Source organism: Sylvia atricapilla, chromosome Z (genome assembly GCF_009819655.1).
Source record: "Sylvia atricapilla isolate bSylAtr1 chromosome Z, bSylAtr1.pri, whole genome shotgun sequence".
Taxonomy (NCBI): domain Eukaryota; kingdom Metazoa; phylum Chordata; class Aves; order Passeriformes; family Sylviidae; genus Sylvia; species Sylvia atricapilla.
Window position 1 is genome coordinate 63,291,578 of NC_089174.1, and position 10,266 is coordinate 63,301,843.

Sequence of the window (10,266 nt, forward strand, 5' to 3'; positions counted from 1 at the left end):
GGGAAGGAATCTTGGGGCTTCTTTCACCAGTAATGGCCCATTTTAATGAGTTTATCCTCTGATTTGGAGAGACTCTTAACCCTTTGGCACCAAGAGATTGGCTTTCTTGACACTTAGTGCTCCGCAAATGCGTTTTTCTCAGAGCTGTTGACCACTGGTACCTGAGGGGATTTAGACAGCACTTAGCAGACCCATTTATTTGCAATACAAAATAGTGTTTTGTTTATAGAATCCTCTTCACAGGGCATTCATCATGAAGCACCTCATTCCAGCTGCAAATTCTCAGCTCTCATCTAGGGGAGCGTTTTTTATCATTTGTCATAGTATAAAAGATCTCTAAGTCTTGTGCCTGTGTGAAGTTCTCCAGATTTCTCCAAGGTGCCTTGCAGTTTTGAGAGGTTTTTGTAAATTCAAACTCACAGACAGCAACATCCATTACATAAACTGGATGGGCAGTTACCCAGCTCTGACCATCACAGGCTGTCAATGAAATGTCTGTCACAGTAATTTAGAACTTGACCATTAAAAGGGAAAGAATTTCTATCTGCAAACTATTATTTTACATGAAAATCAGCTATATGCTATTGCCTACTTCAGCAATTACCTATTTTTCTAAAGGACTTAAGTCGAAGTTCAGCAGTCCTGATTTCTTCCATGGGAAGACTGAGTTTTGTGTTTCTTCTAGGCACTCAACTGGAGTATTTGTCTGGTGTAGAGCATCACTTCATCTACTAATCAAAAATGTATCAATACATTAGATAGATAGGTCCATGTGTTTTAATATTTTCTGTCTATAATTTTGTCAATGGATTAAATAGAATTTTTTAAGTGTTCACAAGACATATGATTTCCTTTTTTGAAGGTGAATGTGGTAAACGTAATGGATAAATTCGTGTATATAATATTGTATCAAAAGCTTGGTCTATTAAAAGCTACTCAAGGGTATCTCCAAGAGTCCAAGGTCTGTTGTGCAAGCTGTGAAACATTTGCAACAGAAATGACATGGCCGGACTGGAGATACCCCATTCATCAAGGATGGGCCTCCACTTCATGCCTGCCCGACATCTGATATCAATCTTGGTAGGGAATCCGGAGGATGATCAAATCAACACCTCAAAGGAGAAATTCGGGAAGACTCCTGAATCATCTTTTCATACTTACAGGAACCCCTTTCAAACCCTCACTTGGAAATAAAGGAATACATGAATATTTGGACTTTCAATGGACTTAACCTCAGGATAAATAAACTGTATAAAAACTGTATGCCAAGACCCAGTGTATGTTGTCAAGGTTGGATGGTACCTTTGCTACTGTTGGATGGTACCTTTGCTACTCTGCCCACCCAGCATTCGATTGATGTTGTCCAATTTTATTGTGGCCTTTCAATTTCGATTTTGGAAAAATTGCTGAATAAATTCTTTTTATTTTGAATTGGCTTCTAACAATTAATAACAGCGAATAAACTGACACAAGGAAAATTGATATAATTTAACCTAAGAGGGTACATTTTTACTAGTATAAATGTAGGTATCATTTTATACTGTCTCTGGCACTGAAACATCCACATGGGAGTGTTGTGGATATGTCTGGATGAGACACAACTGTATACGATGGGCCCTTGAACCACTCACTGGGTGAACCAAACCTATCCATCTTTCTTTTCTTTTAGGACAAGAAAATAAATGAATTTGTTACTGGCTATAGCATTTTCCCAGTAAATCTGTTTAAGTAAGATTTTTAAAATTTTAATTTATCCTTCCAAAACAGATTAATATTTGCTTATTTGAGATATTAATTGTGAAAATTTTGTTGAAAGTGTTAATCCCTAATTTTATTTTCCTAATTTTAGCTCTGCTTTCATTATGGAAAAATGGGATAGTAGAAGGTTGAAAATAGAAAGATATATATAAAATAAGAATGATGACGGGAGAAAATGTCCTCCTAAAAAGGGAACATTTTCAGAAGGAACAAATCATTAGGGGTCAAAAGAGTTTTCATAGAATCACAAAATGGCTTGGAATGAATGTTAAATCTCATCTTGTTCCAACCCCCTGCCATGGAAGTTCCACTATCCCAGGTTGCTCCAAGCTCCATCCAACCTGGCCGTGGACTTCAGGAATGGAACAATCACAGCTTCTCTGGGCAGCCTGTGCCATGGCCTCACCACCCTCAATGCAGAAATTTCTTTCAATCTAAACCTACTTTCTCTCACTCCCAAATTTTGAAAAGGAGGCAGTTGTGTTAAAAGCTTCTCTCTTTTTTTGAAGTTTTTTTTGTTTTACTTTACTTTCTTGCATTGTTGATTTCAGGTATATTTCAAAATATTCCTCTCGTGATACTTCCTGATGCAGTCCTGCTCCCTGTTGAAGCTAGCTTGGTCAGACACTGATTGGTCTTTCTCATCATATCTTGTCTGCTGTCTTTTGGTGTTTCTTGCATAACCTAGAGACTTGCAGGCAGCTCTTTGCTGCAGGATAATCTAAATTGCAGCATTCTGTACTGAATAGTGACAAAAATAGTGATAATCATTGCCCAAACCAGTTGTGTTTTTAAGAGATAGGCTGAGATACCCAACTCTGGAGTACTTTTGTGCCTGGGTTTAGCAGCTACTTCTTGTGTGTTTGGAAAGACCAATAGCCCCCAGTTTTGGGATTTGCTGCTTCATGCACCATTTTCAAACAGGATCAATCCTTGTGTGTCAGCAGTTCTGCAACCTGACTGTAATCAATATACACATTAATTGGATCAGATAGTGTCTTCCTGCCCCTGTCCCCCTCCCCCCACGCCCCCCTGCATTTATGAGTGACAATTTCTCTTTCTACAAGATTGAGTTTTACTTTCACCTGCTCAGGAAGCATGATATCTACTCCCTGGCATGTCATGCAGCATCAGAACCATCTACTGTCTTGCATGAGGCTATTATGACAGGTTCCTGTGTTTTTGTGGCCTGGGTACATGGAGCATGCCACATTTGATGAATGTCTGACAAACGTGAGTTGCTATTTGTAGACTTGATTTAGATAAAAAAGAAGTTTTGCTTGGAGAGCTGTTCCCCTTGGATATGATCTGATTCCAAGCCTTTCAGTTCAGGACAGTCAATCTGCAGCCCTGACTGAATGATAGGTCAATATCCAATAACTCATGATCAAACGTTGAAGTCTTTTTAATCAGCAGACCTTTGGTTTCCTTCAGGGGATGAGAACACTGTGCAACCACTCTGAAAGAGATGCTATTTCCAATTTCTTTAATCTGTGGACATTACAGGCAAAGTTAACTTGGCATGAAACATTTCTCACATTAATTACCACAGCAAGATAAAAAATAATAGAATATACATTTCGTTGCTCAGTTAAGACCAAACTTGATTCATTTTAGGTCAAAGCTCTACAATTAGGGTTGGTTTTCTTTAGGATGTGTGGTTTCCACTTAATTGAGCTATACTGTCTGCAAGTTAACTTTTTTCCTCCAACTATGAACAACGGTCTTAATAATGACAAATGGATCTAATCCATCGCATTTCATCATGATGTTGAGGTGCAGAGCATGAAAATTTATGACAGTCAAAAGATTTTGCCATAAAAAACCCTGCTGTCTCCTGCCTAGTTGAGCCAGCATTGGAGATTTCTCTGTCTTCCCTCTTGGTATGAGTCAGGTGTCAGACTTGGCTTCAGCTTTTCTTTGGGGACAGCATCTGTCAAAAGTGCATGACACATGGAGTGTCTTCACATTTGGCCAAGATCTTCCTGAGCAGTTCAGACCTTGTGAATATTAAATTGCCAGTTTGCCTTCTCTTTTCATGGTTTATTTATTTTACAGAAGGCATCTTCTCTTGTTTAATGATCAAATGATTTTTCAGGCATATCATTTGCAGTATTCGGCATTGTTTATAGAAATTTGTCATTTCTCTGATACTGCTTTGTTAAGTTTGTCTTGGAGAATTAGCCCATGTGTCTGCCAGCTGAGGAGAGGAGAAAAGGATTTTGCAGAACTTCTGTCCTTCTAAGTCCCAAGACCTGAAAGGAGAGACAGCACCATGTAGACATTACATGCGGCAGCAGGGTGGCAAGGCAAAAAGCCTTGAGGGTCTGAAAGTGAAAGACAGGCAACACTGGCCAGAGGCAAACATGATGTGGGGAAATACTTTATTACCAGTGTTTCTGCTAAATCTGAGAGAACTCCCAAGTCTCATCCTTAGTTAGCCAAACTCTGAATGCACAATTTAAATGTCCCTGTTGACCAAAGCCATTGCCTCTTTTTAACAGATGGAAAGGGATTCTGCTAATAGTCAAATTTTTGATCACCAAGTTTCCAGGGTATGTTTGGGATAACGGCAGGTCTCCTGTGAGAAGAAGAGCTCATTTTGTTTGTACCTGTAAACAGACCATGGTCTGACACTGTTGAACAGCTCATGCCAAAAGCCTTCTATCTTTGCACCTTGTCCTTTACATTTCTTCCTGTTTTTAACTGTTACTCATTTTTACAGCACCTCAGGTGTGTGAGGTTTTCTGAGCTATCATGAAAGCCAAGCAGTCCCAGTCCATTAGTGACGCGTAAAAGCTGTTTGCAGTTTTATGTCTGCTAGTTTAATCGACTTTTCTGCAGACTACCACATGGTGTTCCTTCTACTATATCACACTGAGGTATAGCAAGAGAGCATTCAGCATCAATAGGACCAAAGCAAAATGAGCAAAACCCATTTTAAAACTGAAGAACTGCTGTATGAAAAGCATTTCACTTTTAAGTTGGTTTTAAGAGTCTCCATACACTCTCCTGCCTCTTGTTTTGATAAAGGTGGGTCCAAGTCGGCAGTCTCTTGTAAAATCAGAAAACCTCCCATAGAATGTGTATCATATTAGAAAGAATACTTTGGCTTGCTGGATAGCAAAAAGATAGAACTGGGTTACTAAAAGAAATGTGTTATATCTAAAGCCCACAGTAGAAAATTGGGCCACTGATGTAATTGTCTTGAATTAGAGCACCTTTCTGGCTGAGAAGAGAGGAGACACCAAGGGGCTTTTAAGTGGGGAGAGGAGGATGACACAGCCTAATGACTGCAGCACAAGACTGTAGGTCCTTCAGTTGTCTTTTGCTCAGAGAAAGCTGAAGTAGGTCTTTTCAATTAGAAACATTAATTTCTCAGGCTTGGAGACCCTGATGTGTCTGAGAAGTCCCAGAGTTAATATATGGATTCCTAGTGCTATATGGTCCCCTTATAGTTAGAGGGATCTAAATCTACCTGCTAAATAAGGGAAAACCCACACTATTCCACAAAGAAGTTTAGGAAATATTTAACAGTATCAGGAAGACTGTCTTTGAATCATTTTAGATACCTCTGCAAACATCATCTCAATTCCTAGCAGTGGCTGAAATGATTAATAGCATGTAGCAATGGATAGGAAAGAAAGTGGTCACTGAATGGAAAAATCTTTTGCTTGCAGGATAATAGATCTCCCTCATATGGGCAGGAGGGGAAATTGTAGGCTACAAGTTTAAAATGCTGCATGCTGTTATGCTGTTTTGCTTAATGCACTTAACAGAGAGTACACTCTACTGTTCTAATTCAGCAGCACGGTCTTTGGAGTAAAAATTTGCCTGATCAAACTCAGTTCACTGACAGCCTTGGACATAAAGACTGCCTACCAATATCAGCAAGGTAATAAGATAACCCAAACAAACAAGAGAGGGATCATTTGGGTCAAGCGTTGCATAACTGAATTAACAGAATGGGAGTCAGCTGTGGGAAATGTAAGGTGAATATTTTCCATTTTTGTACCACTGAAACAGCAGAGTAGGCATTCACAAGAAAAATATCAATAAATATGCCTTGATGACAAAGATTTTTCCTATTATGTAGGTAGATGGTAGAATCTCTGAATCTTCTCCTCAATCTATTATGACATTTTGCATCACTGTTGCTCCATTTACTCCAGATTCAATTAGACTAGACAAGCATGAGGATTCCCAAAGTCCTATCTGTGTTACTAAATGTTCTCAGCATTTCAGCATTCACCCAAGTGTGTCTGGTGCATATCCTGTGGTTCTGTAGGCTGAGATGCTTTAGTGTTGTTTCCCATTCAGTCGTTTCATTATTTAACTGTCCCTGGAGGAGGATTTCTGGAAATGGCATTGGAGAACTGTCAGCACTTATATGTAAATGTTTGCATCCTCTTGGCAAAGTGAGTTCCAGATCAAGCAAAGCACATGCTCAAACTTGAATTCATATTCCAGGTAGGCATATTTACAAAGAGATAAGACTACACACTTCTGAGGGTGGGAAGGAGAGAAGGATTTTTGTTTAAGAGTACAGTACAAAATGGCGATTTAGCCTTCCCCAGAAAATCATCAGATAACGCATGTGTTTCCTGTGAACATCAGTGCAGACAGGGTAAAGCAATTGGATTTTCCTTCTCATAACTTGTTTTGTTTTGCATCTCACTCTGATTTCTGAGAGTCCAGATGAAACCTCAATTTTAAACCTATATAATTAGTCTGGAAAACAGATAGGAAAGTATCATGTGGTGACAGGTGCTGAAACAGAATGGGTAAATTAACAAGTCTTTTTCACCTTGTGGGAAAGAGCACTTAGTAGAAGACAAGATCTTTGTGATCCATGTTTCATTCTCCCCTTGACCTCCCCCATGACTTTGGCCTGGTGCCTCTGTGGACATTTCCTTAGTCATCTTTTGTCTCACTTGCCTGTTCAGCACTTCAGGGATGCTCTGACTCATGGCATGTTCAGCACTTACCACAGTGTCTGTGCTGGAGTTTGGGGATGTCTCACATCCCTCAACCTCAAACTCCCTAAATATACTTACCTCGTCTATCAAACTAAAACTGGTGAAAAAAGTAAAATAAAAGACATCTTGCATAAGCTGCAATTTTGGCATTTTTCATGAAATATACTTGGTAACAAGGGTGAAAAAAGATTGACCTTCATAATTGTTAAGAAGCAAAGCAAAAATTGGGCATTTCCTTCTGAGTACTGTTTGAAATTTCTTAGTTGTTCAGGCATCTAAGAAATGTCTTATTAGTTTATGTATTTCTATGTGAATATATAACATCTGAAATCTTCTAAGAATCTAGATGTAATACTAAAAAGAGAAAAGGCGGCAAAGTTGTAAGATAAGCAATACAGCAATATAGCAGACCTCCCTGTGGCAGTAGCTGTGTCAGAATGGAGCTGAGTGATTTTCCAATGGAGACCATGTGACTCTGGTGACAACCATGGAGACATTTCAGATAAGACTTTTTCTGGAAAATAAGCTAACTCTTGGTGGAAAACACCTTTTCCATATGTGGAGGTGATGCCTGGCGATCTGAGGGTGGAAGATACAAATTATTTCGATTCTGTTTCTGTGCTGATGATGCCAAGGCAGCAGCTGAGCCTCTCTAGGCCTGTTTTTCAAGGAAACTCTGTAAAAATACTGTTAATAAAGCAAAAGCTGGAGTCAAAATGTCACACATACTATAAATACACAGAGAAAAGACTGAGACAGCCAGCTCTGGCATCTCAGTATCTGAAAAAATGGATGCCTGACAGCAGCAATGTAAAACAGAATGTGATTCAGCTCTACATTCAGACTGCAATACCCACTTTTGGGTGGGTTGAATGGTGCTCCATATGCTGCTGACTGAATTGCTGCTGAATATAATAAAAGCTCAGGCTGCCAAGCTCAGCTCTAGGCTTCTCCAGATAGACAAGAGTGAAAGCCTAGATCTTTCCCAGGCCATGGTCACTCTTCAGTGACTAGAGGGAGCTTAGCTCTGATCTGTGATCCAGAACTCAGCCAAATGGCAACTGCTAAGAGCAATCTAGGAGGAAAAGAGGTGCAGCATCCTGCCAGCCTGGCTTTGCTGCTCAGCCCTCTTCACTCAGGATGTCTCCCTTGGCAGGGGGTTGAAGTGACTCCCTACTTCCAGTTTGTGGCAAGCTGTCCTAAGAGACAATCATGCTCTTTTCCAGGCAATGGGAGATCCTAAACTCCATCAGTTAATCCCTGGTTTGAGAGAAGGTGGTGATGTGCACTTTTGATTTTTGTAGTACAACTTTTCCTCCCAATGAATTAACTTAATGTCAATACTAACAACAATCAGTCGGTTAGTGTTAGGAGCCTGATCTATCCAGCATTGTTGTCAGCATGTTATATATCATGTAATCTGTCTTGGCTCAGAACAATCAATATATTGCTCCTGAATTTGCTTAAAACTGATGGAGTTGAAACAGTCATAGCAAGAGTGGAAACCATTTGTAAAACTTACCCTTAAGGTGCACAAATGTTAGGATATTCTCCCCATTCTTCCTCCTTGTGGAAAGCAGTGAAGATAATGGCTAGATTCCTGTCTCAGAGGTGTTTAATGAGATTACTAGCTCCCTTATAACAAACAGTTTGAGATCCTTGAACAGAAAATGTTGCTGCAGACCTAGGCATTGGATTATTATTTTTCCTTATCCTTTTTGAAAGGGGAACATACCCTTCAGAGTATTCTGTTTTGGAACTGCATTGTTATGGTTGTTGGTGTATAAAATTGATGCTTGTTGTGTATAATTTATATCCTCTAAAAACGATAAATAGTCTGAGAAGGAGAAGGGATCTCTGTGTTCAAGTACTAGAAGTTTCAAGATGAAAGGATATTTTTGGGAAATGGTTTACAACTTCTCACAAACTATAATTTTACTTGCTTCTTAGCAGTGCTGTTTCTACTTGCACTGATGGAGTTTTCGGAAATATCTTAGCTCTGATCTTCCTGGATCAGAGATCCGTTTAGGCCTGCTGCAGTCAGTGGGAACGGACAATCTTGAACATCTTCCAGAAATCTTAAAACCTCTATGGCTTCAGGTGTGATAGGCATTAATGGTACGACTGCAATCTTTTTAATCGGGATAAGCCAGACATCAATATATTTAGCCTGAAAAAGGTGATAAAATTTGTATATGTTAGAGGAATACAGCTGTGGAACTTGCTTCCAGTTAGAGGCAGCTGAACTAAACAGAGTTAATAACAGTGTTTAGTACATTTATATGTGTGACTAAATTATAAACTTTCCTGACAAAACCCCAGGAACTGGACTTGATTCTTTTCAGGCTAGGCTTCTGATCTGATCCCTCTACATTAGTTACTGGCCCTTTCCTTTACTTTTAGTGGGCTGTATTCACTAAAAACGAGAACTGCCCAAGTAATTATTGACAAATTAATATACTTGGTGATTGGTTAAGGAACAGTGTCAAGAATATGTTAAATCATGAATTGGATTAGCTTTACTATGTATTCTAGGAGGTAGTCCAGATTACAGAGAAAGGAAGGTAAGGCAGGGCAAGGCAAAACAAAGCAAAGGTTTAACTAGAAACTGTGATCAATAACAAGTAAACATGCCATGAATTTTGTTTCTTTTATTTTGGAAATATCTTCAAATTCCTGTGCACTTTCACTGCTATTACTGTAACTAAAACATTATCTTAAAATTTTAGATTTCATTGATACTGATCTCATAAAATGCTGAGCATATCTGTGACATTAATGGAAGACGAGACTGTTCAGCAGCTCACAAGTTCAGGCCCAAAATGGTTGCATTTGGTTATATAAAATGCATCAACCTCCTAACCTCATTTTACAAAAGTTTCACATTGTTACAGAATCAGCTTAAATGATTCCATCCTAATGGAGCTCTTGAGTAGTGGTTACCAGAAGCTCTTTCACAGGTCAGCAAAAGTCTGTTATGTTGATGGATCCTGCTGACAGAGACTAGCAAGAAACAAGTCTTCATGGAAGATGAAATGCATATTTCATTGGAGGAAGTAGAAGTGTTGCTTTGTATTTCAACTTGCTCAGACCTCTACTGCAACATTTAACCTCATGGTAACTCTGGTTTTTCTTCTACAGAAACAGGAAGTATTCACACAAAAATAACTTTTTTTTTCTTTTTCTTTTTTTTTTTTTTTTTGTCATGAAAATGGGATGAATATATGAATCTGATAGAAATATTCTAAGAAAAATTCTAAACTTCCTAACACCATTCTTTGCAGAACCTGAACAATGCTGATTATAAAAAAAAAAAAGTATAAGAGCAGCTTCATCTGCTTGTCAGCTGCAGTTGGTATAAAAAGATTCCTGAATTATCCTGTTAGATCTTCTATGTCAAAATAATGTATAAAACAAACTGCTGATGTCAGAGCGTGTTAGGATTTTTTGGTGAAAAGTTATGTTTTATGTAAACTAAGACTTTTGCAGGATCAAGTAGAACAAGAAGGTATCCCTACCTTCTTGTGTG

At 38.8% G+C, this 10,266-nt stretch overlaps 1 long non-coding RNA gene across 1 annotated transcript in view; it reads left to right on the top strand.

Annotated features, from left to right (window-relative positions):
• LOC136373596 (uncharacterized) overlaps positions 1-1,240 on the top strand; it is a 32,718-nt gene extending 31,478 nt beyond the window's left edge. The window contains exon 3 of the long non-coding RNA XR_010745678.1: positions 1,164-1,240. This is a non-coding gene — a long non-coding RNA (uncharacterized lncRNA). The remainder of the gene's footprint in view (positions 1-1,163) is intronic.
• Positions 1,241-10,266: the final 9,026 nt, after the last annotated feature.